At 43.0% G+C, this 25,037-nt stretch overlaps 1 protein-coding gene across 5 annotated transcripts in view; it reads right to left on the bottom strand.

Annotated features, from left to right (window-relative positions):
- The window catches only part of KCNAB1 (potassium voltage-gated channel subfamily A regulatory beta subunit 1), a 508,411-nt gene that overhangs the window by 307,596 nt on the left and 175,778 nt on the right, over positions 1-25,037 (bottom strand). The window contains exons 1-2 of one of the 5 annotated variants that reach the window (XM_079921210.1): positions 21,648-21,795; positions 21,082-21,161 (exon numbers count right to left, since the gene is read on the bottom strand). The exons of 2 other annotated variants lie outside the window; for them this stretch is intronic. The gene's annotated coding sequence lies outside the window, so the exon portion shown is untranslated. Of the gene's footprint in view, positions 1-12,021; positions 12,041-21,081; positions 23,484-25,037 lie in introns of those variants that run through there. 2 more of the 5 variants (XM_079921206.1, XM_079921208.1) reach the window with 2 other exon arrangements.

The raw sequence follows: 25,037 nt of genomic DNA, 5'->3' as shown, positions 1-25,037 counted from the left end.
TTGATGGACTGAGGCCACTCTCGGTTAGCAGGGTCAGAAGCAGGATGAGAGACTGGATCCCATGCGCTATACATCTGTATCTGTATGTCATTGTCTCTGATCACTGTGACCTCTGAGAATAATGGCTCCTACTTCACCTCCACTTTCCCAATCTTACACAGGTTCCCCTCTTTGCTCAAGCTAATCACACATGAAAGAGGGATCTGGGAAAGGTAATTCCCAATCTTAAATAGGAGCAGTAATGCCAACCTGACAAAACACAGCCAAGCTCTGGGGGTTTCCTTACAAAGGGCTCAGATAGCTCATCCCTCGGCAAAGTTCTAAGTCAACAAGCCCCACCCATGTGCTTGGAGCTTCCAATCACAGTTTAAACTTCTCACTCTTATAATCTGACAATCAAGGATTATCAAACACCTGGAAAGCTTTGAACATGAAAAATACATATCAAGATGCAAAAATCAATATCAAAACAAAAAAGCAACTTGAAGGAAATAGAGACTATGCACAGAGAAGAAAATATAACACAAAAATAACAATTGAGGGACTTCCCTATTGGTCCAGGGGCTAAGACTCCCCACTCCCAATGCAGGGGGCCTGGCTTTGACCCCTGTTCAGGGAACTAGATCCCACATGCCGCAACTATAAAGATCCCCTGTGCCACAAGGAAGATCACACATGCGGCAACGAAGATCCCACGTGCCGCATTAAGACCCAGTGCAGCCAATTAAATAAATAAATAAATAAATTTTTAAAAAAAAACAATTGAAGTCACTGGTTTATTTGGGAAGTTAAGAGAAAAATACTGCATCCATGAAATAGTACTAATAGGATGCTTTAAAAAAAAGAACATTCTAAAAACTAAAAAGGGCTCTTAGAAACTTAAAACACATTATCTAAAATGAAAAACTAATGGAATAATTGAAGGGTAAAGTTGAGAAGATTTTTCAGAAAGAAGGGTTTTAAAAAGAAAGAAATGGAAAGTAGAAGAGAAAATGTAAGATGACTAGAGATCCAGAGCAGAAAGTCCATCATTAGAAAAACAGGAGCACCAGAAAGAAAAAGTAAAAAATCAACAAAAAAATTTAAGAACATTTCCCAGAACTGAGGACATTAATTTCCAGATTGAAAGGACCCAGCCCATAGAGCACACAGCACAACGGGTACAAGTCAGCCCACACCAAGTGACTTCATCATAAAGTTTCAAATATTGGAACAAAAGAAGAGATTCTGAAAGCTTCCAGAGGTTAAAAATTAATGTCAACAACAGGCCAAATACGGAAGGTAGAAGACTACCAAAATGTCTTCACAATTCTGGAAGTAAATTACTTCCAACATATAACTCTTTATCCAGCCAAGCCATCAATTAAGGGGAAAATAAAGACAATTTCAGACATGCAAGATCTAAAACATTAATCTCGCAGGCACTTTTTCTAAGACACTAGAAGGTTTATTCCATCAACGTGAGGAAATAATCCAAGAAAAAGAAAAACACAGAATACCGAAAAAAAGAGATCCAACCAACACAGGATCATGTTGAAGGGAGTCTTCTTAGCAGTAGAAGGGAGACACTAGAATGGCAGCAATGCAGACGCAAGTGGGGCAACCAGCTGGATGGGAGAAGTGTGACTCAGGAGATAAGACACTCTCCCCAGCAGTGTTCTAACCAGACTATGCTCTAAACAATGTGCTCCACCAAGAAAGGGAAATATACTTTGACCAGGAAAGAAAGGAATCCAGCTCAGAAGTCAAAGCACATTCCCTTGATGAGAGCACAGGAAGTTCCAGGATGACATCTCTGAAAAAGACCCCCAGAGCATGCAGTCCATCGAAAATCATAGAGGCCACCAGGAGGGTCTCCAAGGAAAAAAACTGGAGCTGACAGATTACTTGATATAATTTACTTTGTAAAATCTTGTGTTGAGTAACTGTTGGAAGTCAGGGGGAGAATTTGCAATAGGTATCAAGAAAATTAAGCAAACTTTAAAAGGCAACTATTAATTTCAGGGAAAAAGTATGAAAACATAATCATAATGGACTATATAGTTGGCGTTCTTAGCCAACTTCTAACTGCCAGCATTTGCACAGCATGCTGGAAGTGTTGAGGAATTAACGGTCCTTGGGAGCAACGCTCCACAGATTTCTGACAGGTATATTAATATATATTATACCTGTTAATATATATTAACAGGTATGTTAATATAGTATATTAACACCTTAGCTCCCTTACCTTCCAGGTGGGATGCCATGAGTAGTGTGTTCTACACCATTTCCCAGAATGTCCCTCAATGGGACTGAAGCTCCAGTTACCCACAGTGGTAACCACTTGACAAGGCACACTTTATGACTGTCTCTCCTTCCTTTGATCACTTCCCTGCTTCCCTGTTGGTGTTTCCTGTGCCTCCCAAATAAACTACTTGTACCAGAATCCTTGCCCTAGGGTCTGCTCCTGGGAAACCCAGATATTACAAATTTCAGGGAATAAAACTTACAGGCATAATAATGTTAAAACAATATATATTTAACCAAAATTTATAGTATAATTATATGAGGAGAATAGGGGAGAAGAAGAGGGTATGGTGATATAAGAGAATTAAGTCCTCATCTACTATATAGAAATTCAATAGATTATGTCTCTAATCGATGAATCAAAAGAGAGCAGTATTCACATATTATTTAAGAGCATGGAAATCTATAAATGTCAGAAAGAACAGCTGAAAGAATCAAAAGTGGGTGTTTCTGGGAAAAGGAAATCAGGAGAATGGAGAGGTAGGGATAAGGTATTGCCATATTTTGATACATAAACCCTTTATTATCATTTGACTTTTAATTGTACTATTACTTTTAATAGCATTACTACTAGCATGTACTATTTTGATATCATTTAGTTGAGAAAAAAAGAAAGAAGAGAAGAGGAAGGAGGGAGGGAGGGAGGAAGGAAGGAAGGAAGAGAGAAGAGGAAAGAAGTTCAAAAAGGAGAAGGATAAAAGAGGCTAGCTAGCTCTCTTAGAAATGTCAAAATGTTTTACGACTGAAGCTGCCTTCCCCCAGCTGGACTGTTATCCTTAACCCCAAGGCTTGTGTTAAATCCAAAGCTAGGCAAATATGTTTTAGAGAACCATGAAGTCATAAAACATGTCTATTGTAGGAAATAAACAATTAAGTACATCTGCTATTACTCACTAAAGTTATAAATGACCTCATTAGCGTGTGTGTGGTTCTCATTCTCTCTTCTTTTCTCCCCGCAGCATGTTTTTCCTGCAGCCACTGGAGTCTAAAAAGTACCTCTAGCTCATGAAGCTTTGTTTTTCCCCCCATCCCTTCAAAGGCATTTTTATTCCCTTTCTAAATAAATACCCAACATGAAGGTACAGACTTAAGTCCTCGTTGGCTTGGAGGGCAGAGGATACAAAGACGATCAAGACAGAGTCATTGTTTTTATGGAACCTACGTCCCATGGGGGAGACCGAATAAATGAATAAATGAAAAAACAAGAGACCGATTATGATAAATGCTATAAAAGGAATTAAACAGTGGGATGTGATTGAGAGTAAGTGCACAAAAGACTCACTTAGACCAGGTGCTGAGCAAGGCTTCTTGGAGGATTGCACATGCCTGAGGAAGAACATTCCAGAGGGCTGCCTGAGAGCCAGGGTTAGAATGGGCATTTCAACAAGTATAAGGTCTCCACCACCCCAGAGGAATGGTGGTTGGGGAAGGAAACCTAGGCCGGAGGAGAGGAAAGCAGCTTGAGATGGAAGATGATAGGGACAAGGTTAACCTACTTTACAGTTTCACTCTACTAGCTGACTGCTAAGCAGCTCCGGATCACAACAGCAATGAGATGGATTTCCTTAATAGTCATTTAGAAGTACAAACTACTACCTTAAAGTTCACCTTTTTATCTTTATATTACGCCTGAAAGAAAAGGCAATAAAAAGAAGCATTTCCCCAACAAGCACAGAATACCCAGGAAAGGAGCAGAATGGCCACCTATTTGTTTATAAATCCCTATGTATTTCACATGCAATCCAGGTGTACCTTGACTGCTAGAGAAACTGAATATTAGATAAAATCCTCCAAGTTTATTACAGTTTCCACACCAATATTCAATTAAAATACTTGTTTCTCAATTATCTTATCTCTGAATGGGAGTAATGACCCTGCTCTTTTTTTCCCCCAAAAGTGTTAAAATTAAGGGACCTATAATTAATTTTCTGCCTGCCTCAAGTCAAGGTCTTATGTGATATGAAAGCAAAGTATTATTGTAGACATTTTTCACAGTAACTTCATTGTCAGCTAGCTAGTTTATAGCCTGAGCATTCATGCATAATTTCATATCTCAACATATTGTTCATTTTACATAATTTTAAATCACAGGCAAGGAGATGCCAGTGAGCCGAATCAAAGACACAAAAAGCAATACCATTTGAGAAAATTACCCATGTTTTTCTGGCGTCAACTACTGGAAATTGATGAGTAATCATAAATTTTCAGTTTAAACAATTAATCTGCAAGAGGCAAAACTATAACCAAAAATGAGGATATGAATCTAAAAGCTCTAAGGTAATTGTAAAAGGCATTTGAATCCTACCAAACCCTCAATCGGGTTCTGAGACAAACTTTTTTTATGTTTTGCTATTTGCCATTTGTTAGGGGCCAAGCAGTGCCTTTAAGATCCCTCTGGGCCTATTATAAGTGATAGATTGTCCTCAGAACTGCCTCTTAACACTCCATGCGTTTGTTTGCTTGCCCAGATGCTCTGTTCCCCTTCTCATCTGTGCCTCTGGCCTCCACCCTCCCAGGCTAACAGTCTCATTCATTCATTTAGTCAGGCATTTCCTCACTTATTCTACAAATACTTATTAAACCCCTACTCTGGATTTGCACCAGGAAATGGAGTATGGTAGACTAGGACAGAATGATGGTACCTACATTGTAGGGAGGAAGACAGACAGGAAACAAGTATAAACTATGAAGACAGTGACATAGGAGGTAAATCGATCAGGAATGACTGGAGAATGGGGTGCAGTCTTAGACTGAGCAGTCAGAAGGGCCTCTCTGAGGAGGTGACATTTGATCTGAGACACTGAATCTGAAAAAAAAACTTAAGAGAGGGTAGGTAAAGTATTTCAGGCAGAGCTGGTTGCAAAAAAACCCCAGTCTCTAAAATCATGGTTTTTAAACATTGCATAACAACACATAGTGTGTGTGTGTGTGTGTGTGTGTGTGTGTGTGTGTGTGTGTGTTCAAAGTCTGAAAGGCTTTTCCACAAAATATCAATAGTCATTTTCTGGGTGGTAAAAATATGGGCAACTTTTATTCTCTTCTTTACATTTCTTGCAATTTCTAATTACTCTACAATTAACATTAATTACTTACGTAATATAAAAGCAACTATTCTGAAAATTTCATTTTCCTTCTTAAAAACAATAAAATACAAATTCAGAAGAAAATGATCATTTTTATCCGTTTAATAAACTTCACTTACTTAGACTTTTTAAATTCAAAATCTGGGACAATTCCGGCCACAGTGAACTGAACTTTGCCTTGCTATTGTCCATTGCAATACATTATTGGAAGTAATCCAAAGAAAGTGATTAGTCCAATGTTGAGCTAAAACCAATAAACTGTTTTCAAGCTGCTCTTTTCTAGGCTATCCATTCAAACGCCATTGGTACCGACAGCAAACGGTTGTCTACATGCCTTCCTTACAAAAAGCCCAGCCCAACCTCTGCCCCAGGTCATCACCTACACTTGAGAACAACAGCACTGCAATTCCTTAAGAATGTTCTTTTAACTCAGCCTTTTACCAGGTCCTGCTTCCATCTTTGCTCCAGTTAGGGAACTGGCCAGGAGTTTTGCTGCACTTAGTAAATTTATCATGTTGACAACATTTAAGATGTCATATATGTCTTATTATAGAAACTAGAATCCTACAATCACAGAGTAGACACATAATTCTGGGAAATAAACAATTCCAGTTTCAGTGACCAGACACAGTAGTGACAGAGCACTGGAGGTGGCCACACAGGGGGGCAGGTGGTGGCAGCAGTGAGTAAACAAACAGAAGTGTGCTGGGAGCTGAGGTAAGAGAATAGGCAGTCTGAAAATTACTTTCATGGACAAGGATCTTAGGTAAGAGGCAGCACAAAGTGTCAGGTGTGATGTGATCAGGAAATGTATTGTCTGCAGGCTCATTTGCATTTTGATCAACCTGGCAGTTCCCGGAGCACCTCTAAAGAGCCGTCATGGCCCCTGCACACTGGGAGTTTGCATCGTGGTCACAGACTGGTGGTCCCCAAACCTGCCTCAGACTTGCAGTCATCCGGGGTATTTCTGAAAAACAGGGATTTCTGGACTCATCTCCCAGACACCACAATTCATCAGGTCTGGGTTGGAGCTTCCGAATCTGTGTTCTCCCAAATCTCCTGCAGGTGACAGAACCAGGTTTGGGAGCCCGAGCTTTAGAGCACAAAGCTGGCAGGCCCTCAGTTTGCAATGCATCATGAGGTAGAACTTGGCAGGAGCAGAATAGCAGCCAGCGCCCCAAGCTGCTGCTGTCTTACTGAGTGAGAAAGTTTTCCAGCACAAAGGATCTTTTTCAGATGAACTGGAAAATGACTTGGCATAAGGAAAGCTTGACATTTCCAACCTGGCTGATCATCAGAATCACTTGAGAAGTGCTGTTGATTTCGTTACTGTTATTGTTCTTTATTGGTATTATTGTTTTAATACAGAGTCTCAGGCCCCACCCAGAGTCTGCTGCAGTGTGTCTGGGATGAAGTTCATGAATCTGCACTGTAACCATCCTGAGAGAGTGGCTTATGAACAATTGCTCTAGACTAGTAGTCCTAAAACTTCAGAGCATGTCTAGCTCTTGGGCCCTAATTAAATAAGCAACTCTAGAGATTCTGGCCCCACCTCCAAAGATTCTGATTCAGTAGATAGGATCCAGAAGTTTCTAGCTTTGACAAACAATTATGTTGCAGAGAATCCAAGGACCACCTTCTCAGAAACCCTGATCCTGAACAACCACCCTCCCCATCTCCTCGGCCTCTTGCAACCAGGCTAAGGGTGATCTGCACTTGGCAGGAATCTGTCATTCAAAAGCAGAGAAGTAACAGACCTGACATTATGTTTCGTTACTATATGCCATGGTAGGCGTCTGCCATGGCCTCATTGCTTTTCACAGGCCCCAGGCAGACTTGTCATACACGACAAACACAAGGGCCAGCTTTATGGGCCACCAGCCCCAGGGCTTGGCTTGCACTGAGTAAGGCTGCCACCCAGGGAAGCTGCCTGTGGACTGAGTTGAAAGGGAAAGAGCAGTTAATAAATGAAAAGAAAGGCCAAGGCGAGGCCACGTTGTCAGGAAGCATTTATTAGAACAACGTGAGACAATAGACAGGATATAAAGAGTAAGCTGAGGATTTGAGAACAAGAGATGGTAGGACACAAAATATAAGGTGGTATGAAGAGCTACAGTTGTGGACACCAGATGCGAACAGAGCAATGCCGGGCAGTCAGTGTGCTGATGTGAGGGTAAGTGATATGCCAGCAGGGCAGCCTGAGTAAAGAAGGTATACGACAAACATGAACCCAAGCAGAGACACTGCTGGGGTCTATGAATTCAGCAGCTGTGCTTTCCCAGAAAATGGAATTTTTGGAATCATGACTTGGAATCCTACACTCACGGCACGGCTGCTGGGTCAGAGGGAAGCCCTTGGTGAGCGAGCCCAGTCACCTGAGGACAGACATGTTGGAACATAAGCTTGGGGTTCTGACTCTTTGCTGATACAGTAATATCTACAGTAATAGCTACATTTCTCACTATATTTTAGCCAACTCTGGTATATATCGGCAGCTCCTGTGAGTTTGGATATCATGAGTCTTCTTTCTGGGACAAACACTGACTCTGTTTAAATCTAACCCTCCTGCTCCACACTTGCACCCAGGTAGCCAGCTGTAACTGAAGCAAAACCCACACCCATACCTACTAGTGCTGATGTAACTTCATGATCCAGACCTGAAGGGGCCTTTCGTGTGTCCAGAGACAATGCTCTGCTTCCCTAGTCCTTTAACTCTTCCTCTCTTCCCACCTGGTCTTCCCTCTTCAAACCTTCGAGACACCACCAACCCATCCCCAGTCTCAGCCATGGACCTCACTTCCTATTTCACTGAGAAACAGAAGGTGTGGGATACTCACATCACTGGTCTCCTTACCGCCTACATAGGCGCCTCTTTCCTCTCCCTCTTCCCTGTTACTGTAGATGAACTGTCCTTTCCTAGTTAACCATCCCCCACTTACATTCTGCGTCCTTGGGTCCTGAAGGAAATCACATCCCTTCTGTCTCCTACAGTGTCAATTTTCCCTTCTCTACTGGCTCTTTCTCATAAGCAGACACAAACATTTTGCCAGACCCAATCATGCTCTCCTCCTTCTAAAATGCTCCTCACCTGGCTTCCAGAGCACCCCGCACTCCTGGTTTTCCTCCTGCCTCCCTGACTGTTCCTTCCCACTCACCTTTGCTGCTTCCTGCCCTCTCCCAACCCCAGGTCGCATGCTTGGAACAAGTCCCTTCTCTGTCCATATCATCGGTCTCAGAATTATCAATATCATCTATGCTGCCACCTCCCGAATTTCTATCTCTAGGCCAGTTTTCTCCCCTAAACTCCAGAACTACATACCCAGCAGAAACTCCAGAACTACATACCCTGCTTAGATAGCTGATGGTCATTTCCGACGTTACATGTCGAAACTGCGCTCTTGCTCTTCCCCTCAGCTCCACTTCCCCCACAGTCTTCCTTTCTCAGGAAGATACATACGCCCCTTGCAGCATCTCAGGCTTGAAACCCTAGAGTTATCCTCGAGGCCTCTCTTTTGCTCATTCCTCACATCCATTCAATCAGCAAATCCTCCCGACTCTTTCTTCAAAAGAGATCCAGAGTCTAAGCACCTCTCCCCACCTCCACTGTGTTTCACTGACCCAGGCCACCTCGTTTTTCACCTGGATTACAGCAGGAGCTTCCCAACAGTGGTCCCTGTTTTTGCCCTTGCCAATCCTCACTTGATTCTCAGCCCCATATCCTAAGACATTGCTCAATGTATGCCTTCCCATCTCACTCGGGAGAGAAAGCAAAAGTCCTTTTGATGGCCTACAAGGTTCTACACAACTTGCCTCTGTCACACCTCTGATACTTCTTACTACCCACCTTCTCCCTCCAGCTGCACCTGCCTCCTTCTGGTCCTTCTGTTCATCAGTTGCACTCCTTCTTAGGGCTCTGTACTCGCTGTTCTGTCTGCCCAGATCTCTGAGTGGCTCCCTTCCTATCTCCTTCAGGCTTTTATTCAGGTGGCATCTTCTCAGTGAGACCTTCCCTGACAGTGCTGTTTACAATTGCCGCCCCCTCATCTTCCATATCATCCTCCCTATTTCATTGTCCTCCTTAGCACTTATCACTATCTAATATATTCTATGTTTAAATTAACACTACTATTTTCTGTACCCTTTGCCACCCACTTTAAGTTCCACAGGCCAAAGATACTTAACTGTTTTGTTCACTCCTGTCCATGCCCAAAATTGTGCCTAAAACAGTGCCTGACAGATTTAGTGCAGAACTATTATTTTCTGAATAAATGTAAGAGTTGAACATTGAGATCTCAGCCTCTTGAATAGATGGCCCTCCAAGATGTAATAACACATGAGACCTTTCAGCTCAAGGAAGAAAGGCCAGAAAGGAAATAAGCCACAAAAAAAGGGAAAATCGAAAGAAAACTTTTTCTCTGCAGTCTTTGTGTTTTTCTGAAAATCAAATACTTTTATAGTGTAATTTTATTTTTAGAATGGTGACTAAGGTATTTCAGTATTTATGTATTACTACCTGCCCTTCATTCTCCCCAAATGGTCTATAAAACTTTGGTAATTGTTAAATTTTATTTTTAAAATTCACAGTTCCAGATTAAAATTCTTGTACACTTAGGAAAAACATTACAGTCTCACTTTGAAATGAAAAATAAGCCTTGCATTTCTGATTCCTGGGGCATTCACAAAGACAGGAACGATAATTCTATGTCTCCTTCCCACGTGGGCTTCTGTTTTTTGATCTGTTGTACAATTTCTTGGCCATGTCCTTGTCCTCTTAGCCAAGCCTGAGATCTAGGAGTGGTGCAGGTACTACTGAGAAGTGTGTTTATTCTTATAGACTAAGAATCAAGGAACTCATTGGCCTCCTTATACAAAAGCATCCGGATAGAGGTGAGGAAGAGCCAGTCTGAAGTCTAGTTTCCCTGGACTTTGAGATCCAGAACAAAAGTACCAGTAAGTATTACTGTGTTGAAAGGTAAATTAATATTTCCCACAATTCAGAATAGCTTTATCTATTTTTAGCTTTGTTTGCATATGTTAACCACCCATGTAAATCAAATCTACATTTCCATTTAACCAATGGGGGGGCAGGGGGAGGGGGCGGTAGGTGAGAGTTTGGATGAAAGGAGAGACTAGGAAACAAGTTATCTATCTAATCACATAGTTACAGATAACTCTTGTTTGCTATTAAATTCTAAGTAAGATCATTGATAGATTTCTACATGCTATAACCTAGTATTTATAACAAATCAGTAACTAGAAATCATTTCCTTCCTTCCTTTCTTCCTTTATTTTTTTATATGATAGCATTACTAAATAGCTATGATCTAATATTGGGATATCTAGCACTTTCTTCCTCTCCTTTTCCCCCCTTCTTCAGCAAATGGCTTTTCATTCACACATTCATATTCCACCATAGAGACAAGTTCTTCTCTAACAGTTAATTGTAGGGGGAAAAAAAAAACTTACATCTTTTAAGCAACCTACAAATGAGCACTGTGGTCATAAGCTTCCCAGACTTCAGCAGGAGATTTGCTCCTGAAGTCTTTAGAACAGAGCTTTCAATATGTAATTTCTTTTTAAGTATGTAACCCTATAAAACAGTCAGTGAAAACACAGTAAAGATTAAACAGTCCCTTAAGTGATTTGCTGAACTGAACTTTAAATTAAAGAGCTCATTATAATTGTCACTGTAGGGCTTCCCTGGTGGCGCAGTGGTTGAGAGTCCGCCTGCCGATGCAGGGGACACAGGTTTGTGCCCCGGTCCAGGAAGATCCCACATGCCGCGGAGCGGCTGGGCCCGTGAGCCATGGCCGCTGAGCCTGCGTGTCCGGAGCCTGTACTCCGCAATGGGGGAGGCCACAGCGGTGAGAGGCCCGCAAAAAAAAAAAAAAAAGATTGTCACTGTATAAGACAAATAGGTATAGAAAACAGTTTTAAATGACGAAGGGAAGTGTGGTCGTTGTTTTTGTTAACGTGTTGGTCTGTAAAACTGTCTCCGTATCACTATCTGTGTCCATAAAATAAGTCAGCTAAGGGATCACATAATTACTACCAAATTACCTACTTTGAATGTCAAATGAATACAGCAACTTCAATTCATTTTCTTATAATATTGGTTATTTGTTGAACTAAACCAACAAGTTCTTTTGCTCTTAAATAAGGTCAAATCAAATGATATTAAAAACTACTGTGAGAATAAGAAAAGATATTTAAGAATTTTAAGACTCCTATGGGTACTTCCTAAATCAGAAAGAATGTCTTTAGATTCTGTGACTTCTTAGATTTGTTCTGATGTTAAAACCCATACCTGGGACTTCCCTGGTGGTGCAGTGCTTAAGAATCCACTTGCCAATGCAGGCGACATGGGTTCCATCCCTGGTCTCGGAAGATCCCACATGCCGCTGAGCAACTAAGCCCGTGCACCACAATTACTGAGCCTGTGCTCTAGAGACCGTGTGCCACAACTACTGAAGCCCGCACACCTAGAGCCCATGCTCCGCAACAAGAGAAGTCACCGCAATGAGAAGCCCGTGCACCACAACAAAGAGTAGCCCCTGCTGGCCACAACTAGAGAAAGCCCACACGCAGCAACGAAGACCCAACGCAGCCAAAAATAAATAAATTTATTTTAAAAAAAAAACAAAAAACATACCTTATTGTAATGCACAGCACTACCTGGAGGAGAAACAGCAAGAACGAACATTTACTTAGAGTAGCATTTGACTATATGCCAACACCACATTCAGTCCTTTTACTCTTCTGCTACTTAAGCACCTATAAGCTATCATCATGTAAACAAACAGCCAGGAAATAAAACCATATAAAAATTGTTTTCTCACTGTACAATAATCTTTGGAGCCCAGGTCTACAAAGACCTCTGAGCAGCCCTGAAATAACTATTTGTCTCTAATATGAAAGGCCTTTATCTCCCAGCTTTCTCCATCTTGGTAAATAACACCTTCATGCATTCAGCTGCTCAAGCAAAAACTGTAAGTGCTCACCCTTGTTCCTCCCTCTCCTTCACTTCTCATCATCAGCAAGTCCTTTGTTTGTACACACAAAACATGCTTCAGAGCCATGCATTTCTTTCTGTCTCGCCTGCCCCTGCCTGGCCCCATCTTTGTCTCTGCTAGTACAGACTGCAGCAAGTGGCCCCACCTTGCTCTTTTCCAATCCATTCTCCAATGTAGTAGAGAAATGATATTTTAAAACATAAATCAGCTCATGTCACATCCATGCCTTAAAGGCTTCATAGAGGAGCATACAAGTAAAGATGGTGGATTAAACACACATAATGACTTTTATTCCCTCCTGAAACCTCACTAAATATACAGTAAAGTGATTTTTCAAAAAGACATAAACCTACAAGGATGGGGAAAAGAGAAAAGGAAACCACAATAATAAAATTTTGGAGGCTGGGAAGCAATGGAAAGTGTAAGAACTGATAGCAGTTCTGAGAAAGATGCCTCCTAAGTTGGCTGTAGGAAGGCCAAGAACCACCTGATGTACACTGTAGAATCCTACATGGTTCATAAAACGGTGGCCCTAGGCACCTCAGGGAGTGGGATGAATGGGGGTATAAAACAAGGAACATAGTCCAAAGCTGTGTAGAAAGTCCCTCCCCAACTCTGCAACGGGGCCGCTGTTCTCTCTCCCACCCGATCCCAACAAGAGATCAGAGGTTTATCTCCAGAAAAGATGAAATATGGGATCCCTGTACAGGGAACATGATGCACAGTTGAGGGCAAGGGTACCATACAGAAAATGGAGGGAGAGAGAAGGCTTGTGTAATGTACACTTAGATCTCCCAGACCTCTTTCCCAGGACTTCACTCTCCACAAGGAGATTGGAAAAATTATTGGGGAATGTGGCCAGTCAAGAGGAAAGACCCCAAATGATGAACATCCAGGATTCTCCCACAAAAAAATACCAGCCGGATCACCTCTGGAGTGATCTACTTGGAGTTAAGAAGCCCTACCCACATGTTCAACATTTCTAATCAGCTTTTAGGTCAACACTCTTCAATGTGAGCAGACAACACAACCTTACCACCTACTTAGTGGAAGACTCTAATAATACAGAGACAAATTTTTAAAGGGCAGGGTTGCAGGGAGACTATTTGCAAGAAACAGAACTATATAGAGAGAAGAAAAAAAAATACTCATTAACAGCTTTAGAGATATAAGAAAAAATGAAGAGAAAGAAGGAAGGGATGGGGTTTTTTTGTTTGTTTGTTTTTTTTAGGACACCCAGAGAACAAAAAAAGGGCTCTGGAAATGAAAAACAGGAGAGGAGAAAAGAAAAACTCAATAGAAAATTTTGAAGATAAAATTGAGGGTATCTCCTAGAAAGATAAAAACTCAAACAGATGCTAAATAGGGGGGAAAAAACAATAAAAATATTAGACAAACAGTTCAGGAAGCCTCACATTTCAATTACAGTACTTAGAGAAAAGAGAAAACCAAGGGGAAGAAATCAACAATGAAATAATTAAGAAAACTTTCCAGGAAAAAAAGATACGAGTGCTCAGACTGAACAACCCCACAAAGTGCCCGACACCATGTACAAAAATAGATTCACACAGTGGCACATTCGGTATGAAATTTCAGTTTACTAGGGCCAAAGAATAGGTCTTAAAAGCTTCCAGGGAGAATATATAAAACAAGTTGTATACAAAGGATAAAGAACCACAGCTCTGGACAGTTCAACAGCAGCACCGGAAGGCAGAAACAATGCCTGGAAGACTGGAAGGAGGCAATGCCTTCAAAATTCTTGGTGATGATTTCTGACCTAGAAATCCATACAACCAAATCACCAAGCAAGTGTGAAGACAGAATAAAGATGTATTTGGACAAGTAAAATTTCAATAACTTTACCTCCCATGAACCCTTTTCCAGGGAACTATTAGAAGTATGCCTCAGCAAAATGAGGGATAAAACCAACGAAAAGGAAAGATGTAGGATTGAGGAAACCATTCCAACTGGGGAGTGAGGGAGCGAGGTGAAGGATGAGAGCTGGGCTGCAGGCACAGAGGCTAACCCCAAACGGCACAGCTTGGAAGAATTCAGGAGAGCCTTTTCCAAGAACACGAAACTGATAGCATGCCTGATGTAAATGGCTATTTTGAGAGGATGTATCAACAACTAGAAGAGTATGTGAGATTGAATAAGGGATACATATATGGGAAGTATACTTAGTTCAAAGACAAGATAATTATTAATTCCAGGAAAAGCAAAAAGTTATGCAGAAAAAAAATGTCATCCTATGTGATTACAAGTGATCACAGTTCAGCTATGAATAGTGTTTGTGTGGTCATAATAATGTGAATATTGAATATTACTCTAACCACACTGAAGATAAATCTGTATCAGGAGGATTGGAAAGGGACACCTGTGGGCCTTTCCCACAGGTGAAAGGAGAAGGAAAGAAAGCTAAAATACCGCAAACCATAAACATAAGGAGGTACCAACATACCCATCTAAGAGGAAAAAGCAGTTTTCCCCCCAGGGAAGGGGAAATATAGGAGACAGAGGTGGACTGCTGTTTCTCCCAAGAGACCCACAGAACTAGTTGAATCTCTAAAGTATATACACACAGTTTTAACCTGGCCTTTTTGTTAAAGCAAGTAAGTCTTTTTCCTGAAATACAATATACATACTGAAGATTGCCCAATTATGTAATTCTCACAAATGAACACATCCTGTGTCTACCACCCAGATCAAGAAAGGACTTCCTTGGCTTCCGTTTCTGAAGCACCACTCCTCACAATTATTCTTTATCTCATCATCCCACGTGTTTACTTCTTAGCCCAAGTCGTGCTGATGTACTTATTTATTTGGATGTTGACTTGTTGGTTGTCTGCCTCTCCCTCTCATATGTAAACTCCACAAGCCAAGCTCCTTGTCTTTATTTATCACTATATACCCAATGCCACTGTGTATGACTTGTACAGTGGATATGACACATAGCTATGTCTTAGTAAATATTGTTAAATGAAGGAATAAATGAACACAAGGCCCGAAATATGATTAAATCTTAAACTGGAAGGGAGCCCATGTAGCTTGTGCCTAATTTCAAATTTTGTAGATGAGGAAACTAGGTATCAGAGCAATGAATTCAGTGACTTGCCCAAGGAAACATACCCAGTGAGTGGCAGAGTGAGAACCCAGATGCTTCCATGACACAAGCCTCCCTCAAGAGTGTCCACTCTCAGACAGATTAATTTGTAATTATTATAATATTTTGCAAGGTCTGCCAAAACAAAATAAAGTGTCCACACTCAGATTCAGATAAATTGTAAAAACCCTCTTCCCCTTTCCCTTACCCCATGTTCCCTTTTCTATGTCTACCAGCATTGGCACAAAATTTGTTACGAATTCCATGTTAGTGTGCAAAGCCTGCTAGTGCCTTCTACGAATTGTTTTGGCTCATGTCATATAAACCAGGCCTGTGATCTTATCTTCACAAGATAAATGTTCAGTACAATGCCTGAAACATAATTAAGTCCTCAATAAATATGCATCAAATGTTGAATGAGGGCTTCCCTGGTGGCACAGTGGTTGAGAGTCCGCCTGCCGATGCAGGGGACACAGGTTCATGCCCCGGTCCAGGAAGATCCCACATGCCACGGAGCGGCTAGGCCCATGAACCATGGCCGCTGAGCCTGCAAGTCCAGAGCCTGTGCTCCGCAACGGGATAGGCCACAGCAGTGAGAGGCCCGGGTACCGCAAAAAAAAAAAAAAAAAAAAAAAAAAAATGTTGAATGAAATGTATTCCTAGAGTACACAACTATCACATTTTTGGACATAGGAGGTAGTCTGTGTTTTTAAGAAAAAACTCACTGTTTAAAATATAGATTGCAGGGTTGGCACTACCTGCCACACAAACAAAGACCTCTGGGCACAGCCAATATTAAGCAACACCCAACTGAAGAGAAAGCGTTGCCCCCATCAAAACTGGATGGTCTTTGCTACATTTCTGCTTTCACCCGTTGTCTCTCTTTTCTGTACTCTCCCTACCAGCTCCTTTATGTCAGACCTCCAATGCCTTCCTGCTTTCTTCACCTCACCTTCTTGTCAAATTAACAAATGACCTTATGTCATTTTACTCCTCCACTGATTACACCCCAGGATGAGTAAGTGCTGTCCTTTCCATTCATGTAACCAACATAATCATGACACATTTTTATTTCTAACCATAGAAAGAAAACCTGTCTTGTTCCTTAACAGGGTTTCAGGCCTCTCCCTCAAAGAGACTGTCCGCAGCTGGGCCCCCAGAGCCTTCCTGCCACAGAAGAGTGGGAGAGTGCAGTGGGGTACAGCCCAGGGCCCTCTCCCTGAACTCCCTACTAGCACGGCACCCTCTCAGTGTGGCCCCGACTGCCTGCTGGGGTTCAGGCATGCAGCAGAACTCATGAGTGGGCTTCCCAGGAGTCTTTACATAAGGAAGTAATTGGCCTATAAGGGGGGCTGTGGGCACAGATAGAAAACTTACTCAATTGGAAAGAGACATGGTAGATGTCAGAAGTGGAGGGAAATTCTGAGGACCACATAGTGGCTGTCACTGAGGTTTTTCTCTGGCCCATCTCACATCAACTCCAGCTTGGGTCTGGGGGAAGGAAAGCCAGGAACTCAACCTGAATGAGCTCTTTCTCTAAAAACTCTGTAAGTCACTGGAAGCCCTCCAGCAGAGGGCTACACACAGAGGCCTTCCCACCTCTTGGCCTAGCACATCAGCTCTGGTTTCTGGTGGGACACGACAAAACCCAGAAGAGGCAGGCTGGAGAGGAGAGGGAAGAAACAGCAGATGCTACGTGAAGGCGGACCAGGCTTGTTTATGACCACACATGAGACACATTCCAAGGGCTTCCAGAAATGCTTGAGGAGAACATCATAGTCAGGGGGAGGCAAAACCATCAAATGCTGCTGTTATGTGCAGAGCACAGGAGGGGGTTGGGGACAAGAGATATATGGCTTTCTGGGACTCGCAAGGTTTTAGCTGCCTACCACCTCCAAACCAGCACTGGCTTCTTTTCTCTCATCCCTGTCCCCTGAGGACTGTGCATGTCCTGAGGGCAGGCTCAGTGTCTGCCAGGGGGCCAGGGCTCCATCAAGACGTGAGGAATGGGCAAAGGAATGAACAGAGCAGGATCCAGGAAATTACTGAGCAGAACCTTAAGGGAGAGGTATTTCTGATGTTTAGTTTCAATTCATGCAACAAGAAGGTAAGGTTAAAACCATGTCCTACCAGCTCCCTACCCCTCTTCTGTGTCTCCAGGAGGCCACTGCGGACCATGCAGTCGCTTCCCACGCCAGTTGCTGATGTGGTGTTTCTTTCAGACTTTGAACTATTGACATGACAGAGGGCTGGTGGGGAAAGCCATGTCAGGGCAGAAAAGCTGTGTTCAGGGAGGTCCTTCCTTAAGCACAGCTTGCTGAAAAAGCTCTGAGCGGGGATGGCACCCTGGAAGCGTGGTGTTGGGGCTTGGGGTGAGAACTGATCACTGGGCCTGCTAATGGGGCCCTGGTGCTTCTACATAAAGAGAAGAACCATTTGGTGTCAGAGTGAACAGGGTTCACGTATAAGCATTTCTATTCACTTACTGCATGACCAGGAACAAATCTCTTAACTTCTCTGACTTCCATTTCCTCCCTTTCTAAAATTCGATGATAATGCCCGTCTTACCTACATCACCTATTGTCAAAACAAACATGAATCACATGCTAAGCTGCATGTAAAACACACATATATATATATTTCCCACTCTTGGTAGGAGCATCATGAGAAAAGACAATTCTGACTGAAATCAGAGAGAAAGTCTTGTCCATCCTCTCAGAATTGTCACACTTTACTGCATCCTGGGTATGGATATATTCCAAGCACTTTTTTTCTCTAAGTCAAACTTTTAGGGCCTATTACATACCTTTGAGAACAAAGTCCTTTGCCATTTTCCTTGAAATTGGTTACATTCTTACAAAAGGCCAGTCATTTCAGCACTAAATCAAAACAGGTTCATGTTGTAAAAGAATAAAAAAGACCTTTTTCATTGCATGAGATACTGATCAGTGGATTAATGGCCTAATACTATTCACACAAAGACCTAATGGATAATTTTTTTTAACATTATAACCAACCAGTACTCAGATTTTAGAAACCATTAAAAATTATAGAATAGAATAACCCAAAAGTACTTGATCATCCCTGTGGCATTTTTAATCTATAGTTGGAATTCAATGTTTATGTGCTTTTATTTCTGTGCAAGCCCTGCCAGCTCCAGGCTTTGGGCTTTTCTCTTTTAATAAATGTTTATACCTTATGTCTGTGTTACACACTCCACATGGTTTGACTTGCCCCAAAGCCAGAATACTCTCTTGAGCATTGTGCACAGAATTCATCAAGACTGAAAGGACCATTAATGGTGCTTGTTGTTTATACAAGAGAGAGGAAGAGCCCCAAGCAGTCAGGGCTTGGCTGCAGGGTGTTTTCTGAATATGGGAGGAAAGGATCAAAACATGGAAGGCTGTTCACAAGCTTTTGGAGATGAAACTTTCTGCCACTGAGCCCCTGAGTCCCTATTCCAGGCCACTGGAGGTACACAACTCCCTGACAAATGCATATCTGATGGGACATTATGACAAGTCTGTTTCAGAGCCACAATAACAGGGACTTGTCATCACCTGGAGGTAGGAGCAAGTGTATTAAATGATGAGCTCCCTTTTCATATCAATAATAAATACCAAAGCAGCTCCAGGACTCGGGCATTTTTAAAATGATAAGAAGAAAATCGGCTCTGCACACTATGTTCCTGGCGCCCAACTAAAGGAAGAGTTGCTGGTTTTCTTTGTTCACACCAAACTACGGTGGAAATTAAACGACTTTTAAAAAGAACAAAAACCTTTTCAGGATGAATGGACTCATCGGGACAAGTCTTTTTTACTCAAGTCTGCAGAAAGTCATTTTTCAAACAAAGAAAATGGAATTCTTTGCATATTTTACTCCTTTCCTGATTACATATCTCAAAACATAATGTGAAAAGCAGCTTTAAGCCACGTAAACTTTTGTTGTTGTTTTAACACATCTGGGATAGAAAAGCCACGGTAATTCATGTCACTCAAATTAACAGCATGACCTCTGGGTTGCAACTTGTACAAATTCATCAAACAGGGACCAAATTCTCATCATGCTTGCTGACTCTAAGCAATATCTTTCTACTTTCTCTAAACATAGTAATCCTCGTGGAATCTGTTTGACTCGCAGGAATGCTGCTTCATCTTTACCTTGGGTTTGAAATGCTGTTTTCATGCCTTTGGCAGATGTCAGCCTCCTGGCCTTGACACTCTAATTCTATCGCTACAGCTTGTGCTGCCATTGTCAACAAAAATGGTCAGGATTACACTCTTCTAGTTCCATTCTGGTTGAAAAGAAAAATAAGTCCCTGGACAAATAAGCATTTGATCCTCCAGGTTTGTCATGCAAAACCTAAAATCACTTCGTGTTAGGGAAACTGATGAAAAGAGCTAAGGCTTTGAAGACAAACAGATCCGGCTTAAATCCCTGCTGCACTACCTTCCAGCTGGGTGACCCCCCAGCAATTTTCTCAATTTTCTTGAGAGTCAATTTCTAAATCTGTTAAAAGGGGCTAACAATACCTAATTTGCCCAGAGGTGGAGAGGATTAAAAGAAGTCTGGCACTAAGCTGGCCTTCATCAAATGATCCTCTTTCTCCTATCCCACCCTTTCTCCACATGGAGAGATTACTCTGCCACATTCATGAACAGGGCTGGCAGTATATAACCTTCCTGAACAACAGTTTAATCATCTGTTATTGATTCTACTTTTGCCACTAAAACCCAGGAACCAGATACACAAATATATCTGGTTTAAATCCAACCATATCCCCAGTGCCTAGAACTGTTCATGAAACATTTAGATACTCAGAAAGCAGTCTGTGGATGAAGAAATGTAAGTACAAGCCCCAGGACAGCCAAGGCTGCTTAGAAGAATGGTGTGTCTGTGCTCATGCTGCCTCTCCCTGGCGGTCTACGTCAGCCAGCAGTTCTTACCATCAGGCCCTTCTTTAATCGTCATTCCCTATCCACCTCCTTCCCCAGAGATATCAGAAATTTCTGATTTCATCAACAACTAATCAGCACCCCGATCTCCATGAAATGGCTGGGGTTACCATCCTGAGTTAATCTAGTTCCAGCCTAAAATAAATAAAATTTTATTTCATTGCCTAATTGGCTAAACTAATATATTCAAAATAGTCACTGGACACCAAAAATAATTCTTAGGGCCTCCAGAGGCCAGGAAATCCCAACTGCATAGCTACACACTATATAGAAATGCTTTTCCAGAATCAGAAGCAAAAGCCCAAAATGTATTAGGTCGAACTGTATGAAATTGTCATTTTTGCAGGTCAAAATGGTCAAATGTCAGCGGTATTATAGAGTTCAATGTAGTACCTCGCACAGCACCAGCAACAACCCCTGAGAGCTTTGCTCTCCCACGGAAGGAGTGTGATCACGTCACCTCTCTCCTTGACAAATCTTCTATGGCCGCCCCTCCAGGATAAACCCCTGGGCCGGCACTGCAGGACATTCTCACCCCAGCCCAGCCTCTCCCCGCATCCCCCTCTTCCCTCCTCCCCGGAACCTGTGCTGGCCCCAAAGCAGCCGGTCCTGGAGCACCAGCCCGCCAAGCACCCTCTCACCTCAGGGCCTTCGATCCGCTGCCGCATGGATGTGGAAGCCCCTTCCTTCTTGTGGGCTCGCAAACTGGTCCCTCACGCAGCTGAAGAAAGAGGCAGCTGCTCCAGACTGGCAGTTCTAATGAGCCAGGGAGCTAACATCCAAGGCTTGTCTTGGGCGCAGCAAGACAGGTAGGTCTTCACACTGGCCCGCCAGAATCTTAGTTTATGCAGCAGCCTTAACGGGGGTTCAGTCCCGTACACAGTCCACGTGGGCCCAGTGACACATTCCTCTTTCAAGGCTGCATCCTTGAAATGACTCCCACTGTGGGAATGGTGGGCGGAACGCACATTCCCGGGCCAGCGGAGGGAGTGAGGAGACCCTGCTTGCCCAGGTACAGGTTGTGGGTTAACCAGAGGTCACAGCCTCGAGATGACCTCCTCCAGCAGTCTCCACTACCTGTCAGATGCTTGATGGTCTTTCAAGATGCAACAGAAAAGGGGCCACCTCTTCTAAACTTTTCCTTGTGCCTTCCACCCCACCTCCAACCCCGTCAGAATTCACCTCTGTCACCTCAGTACTCCCATACCTCTGCCTGACCTCCAGGGTAGCATTCAATACAACAAGTCTTGGTGTTACGTGGACGTCTAGGTTTCGAGACGCGAGGGAAAGAATAACACACCCCTTGAGGAAAACGGGATATGACAAAAACCGGGGAGAACCGACTAGGTCCAAGATGGCGGAATATTTGACTCCCAGCAGACCTTGAGCCTCATTATGCACTCATTGTAATATATTGGCATATGCAAATGACACGCCCACAGGCGCCACGACCGCTCTGAGGATGACAGTGAAAGGCCAAAAAGTGGGCAGTGCCCCAATTCCTGGAAATCCCCGCCCCTTCTCCAAAATAGTTGGAATGTTCTTCCTACTCATTAGCCTATGAAATTACCCAGCCCATAAAAACTAACAACCCCGTATTTCGGGGCCTGGTCTCACCTTATGAGAGGGCCCACATTCTGTCTATGGAATTGGTATCCTCCAGGGCCACTCTCACTTTCTAAGGACCACATTCTGTCTATAGAATGCGTCTCTCTCTAAATAAACGTGCTTTCACTGTACTATGGCTCCCTCTTGAATTATTTCCTGCGCGAAGCCAATATCCCTCACTTGGCAGCCAGTTCCACAGCCTCACCTCAGACCTGGGACATGACCATCCTCCCACGCCCCATTTTCCTTCAACAGCTTAACTTCCCAAAAGACGTTAAGCCCCGTCAAAGAAGAAACGCAGTTTATCCACCTTGTGTTCCTTATACTGAGCACAGTACCTGGCACGTAGCAGACGGTCATTAAATGTTGATTGAATTGAGTACTGACTGTGGGCCACAGACCAACTTGCCAGGACTGATGATTTGTTCAGTATCAAGGTCAAGGGCATGGGTTTTGTTTAACCCCCACCTCTGCCATTTAATATCTGAGCTACACTCTGTAAGTTACCCAACTTCTATAGCCTCCCTGTTCCCATCTCAAAGAGAGACCCTACTTCTCTGAGTTGTTAAAAAGATTAAATGAGATAGTGTAAGAGGCACACTTAGTGTACTGCCTGTCATAGAGAGTAAGGACTCAGAACTGAGATCAAGTATGATTTTATCACTCTTAGAATAATTATGATTGCCTCTTAAATAATTAACTGTTGGGTAATGGGTTTAAAAAAGGAGTAACACCAGAGGCAGATAGAGGAACAGACGTTTGCAGAGAAGCCTGCCTTCTCTGAGAGACTGGGGTTTTGAGAACCTGCTAATTGTGCATGACAGCCTGATGTGTTTGGTGCAAACACACGGATCCCACTACGCCCAGGTGACAAGAATGAATGTTTCAACGTTTATTTCTCATATCCACTGGGAAGATATGCCTGGATCTGAGCTTTTGCAAAATTAGAGTTTGGCTTGAATCGAGCTGTGCGTGCTTGTTAAATCACTCCATCCTGCTTCCATTCAAGAAAAAGGCAGGGCTGTTTCCCAAGTCTATACGCCCTGTGGTTGGGCCGAAATCATTAACATGGATGCCCTGCCCTGAGGTTGCTTTAGCAGGTAACCACTTGCTCTGAGGTGACAAAAATCTCTCCTTCTTCCAATAATGGGGGCAATGACAGGACGTTTGGGAACTTTGATCTTTAATGAGGCTTCATTTTTTTTATCTTGGGTAGGGATAGATAAGGAGTGAGGCTTATTATGTATTATCAGATTCCTCAAATCAAAGGCAAATGACAGGCGTGGCAAGAGTTTCCCCAATCAGTCCCAGCCCGCCAGGAGGAAAGTGGGACATGTCCTATGTCCCCTAGAAGCTGTGCAGACGTGTGGGTGTCACAGCCTTGGCGGATCTTCCAACTGACTAGACGGATAAGACTCTAAGTACTTTACTTGGGTAAGTAAGAGAATACAGGCACAGGATTGCAGGAAGACAGGTCTCAGTCCCTCACCCCATACTCAGCCCATCTCAAATTCGACTGGTTTTAGTTGCTAAGTAGCTTTTAAATCTGGCCCTGGGCTCCCTGCTTCTCCATTTGCCCCACTAAATCCATTCTGAAAACGGCAGTCAGAGTGTTTTCATTTTGAAACATCCCTCTCCATTTCTTCAGAGCCCTCCACGGCTCCCCACTGCTCCTCTGATACGGTCACAACTCTGCATTGTCCAGAAGGCCCCGTGGTCTGGCCCTCGTCTGCCTCTGCAGTGGCACCTCTTACGTCCTTCCTTCGGGCCCTCTCGACGTGACTAATACTTTCAGAGCCTTGCCCTCCCCAGGATCCCTCCATCCCAGGCCGAAGCCCCTGCTAGTCCTTCTACTTGGAGTGTTCACCTCCCCTCTATGCTTACCTTGCAAATAGCCCAGTTTGGTCAAACCGTTTTGCAACACACTCTATGAGTAACAAGTTCGTATCACCCTTTGCCACTTAGCAGTGGGTGCACATTTACAATCAGTTATCTTACTCTGTCTCCCACTGCATCCCCCAACTAAACAGTCAGTTCCACGAGTGCCCCCATCAGTTTGTGGCTCTCTCTAAAGCTTGGCCTAGTGCCTGTGCATAGTAGGGACGTCACAATTAGCTGTTGATTGTTGAATGATTGAATGAGAAATATTTTATTTTTTATTCATAAAAAATATCTTTTATGTCATTTTCAAGTCTCTTAAGGAGGTCAATAAAATGAAATGATCCCTGGGAAAGATTAGAAAATTTTTCTCTGCTCACATGAATGGTCCAGATGAAAAATTTACTGCCTCTTCCACGGCACTGGGGCAGCCTCTGTTCTCTACATCACTCCCTCTTCTATATCCACGTGTGTGGGTAAATTACCACCATTATTGGAACCAGGAAGAGACTTGACTCTCCTCAAGAACTAACATGGTTGGAGGATACGGTCTGGTGGTACAGTGGTGAGTACAGCTGCCTTCCTAACATAGATGGGGGTCGTGAAGTTCCCTTACAAGGTGTGGGATAAATAAAAGCCCTTGCCATTATTGTTGGATCCCTAGAATCTTGGGGACAAAGCTCTCTGTGCAGCTACATTTGTAAGTACCACCATCTCTGGCCGGATTTCCCTCCCCGTTTTGATCTGAGAGCCCAGCCCCTTCCTCTGATTCGAGCACAGCCCCTCCTCAGAGCATCTTCCTGTAAACATCTCTTGCTGAGTCTGCTCCATCTCCACCTCTATTCCACTGGGCAGCCTGCCACATACCTGGACACCATCTGGGATTGTCACACGGATACAAACGTATTCCTGAGTTTCCTGGAGTCATTCATTTCCTTGGAGTAATTACCACAGAATTATAAGAAGCATCTAAGTAAGCAAGTCTGTTGGTCATGGGTTAAGTAAACTAACTTATTTTTCCATTACTGCATCATCTATTTCCATCTTCGTTGGAGCATAACATGATAGCAATGAGCAAACTCCTCTTTGAATGTCTTTTCCACAATAGTGC

Source organism: Stenella coeruleoalba (genome assembly GCF_951394435.1).
Source record: "Stenella coeruleoalba genome assembly, chromosome: 5".
Taxonomy (NCBI): domain Eukaryota; kingdom Metazoa; phylum Chordata; class Mammalia; order Artiodactyla; family Delphinidae; genus Stenella; species Stenella coeruleoalba.
Note: the sequence above shows the minus strand (reverse complement) of the source record. Positions and strands in the feature narration are given on the sequence as shown.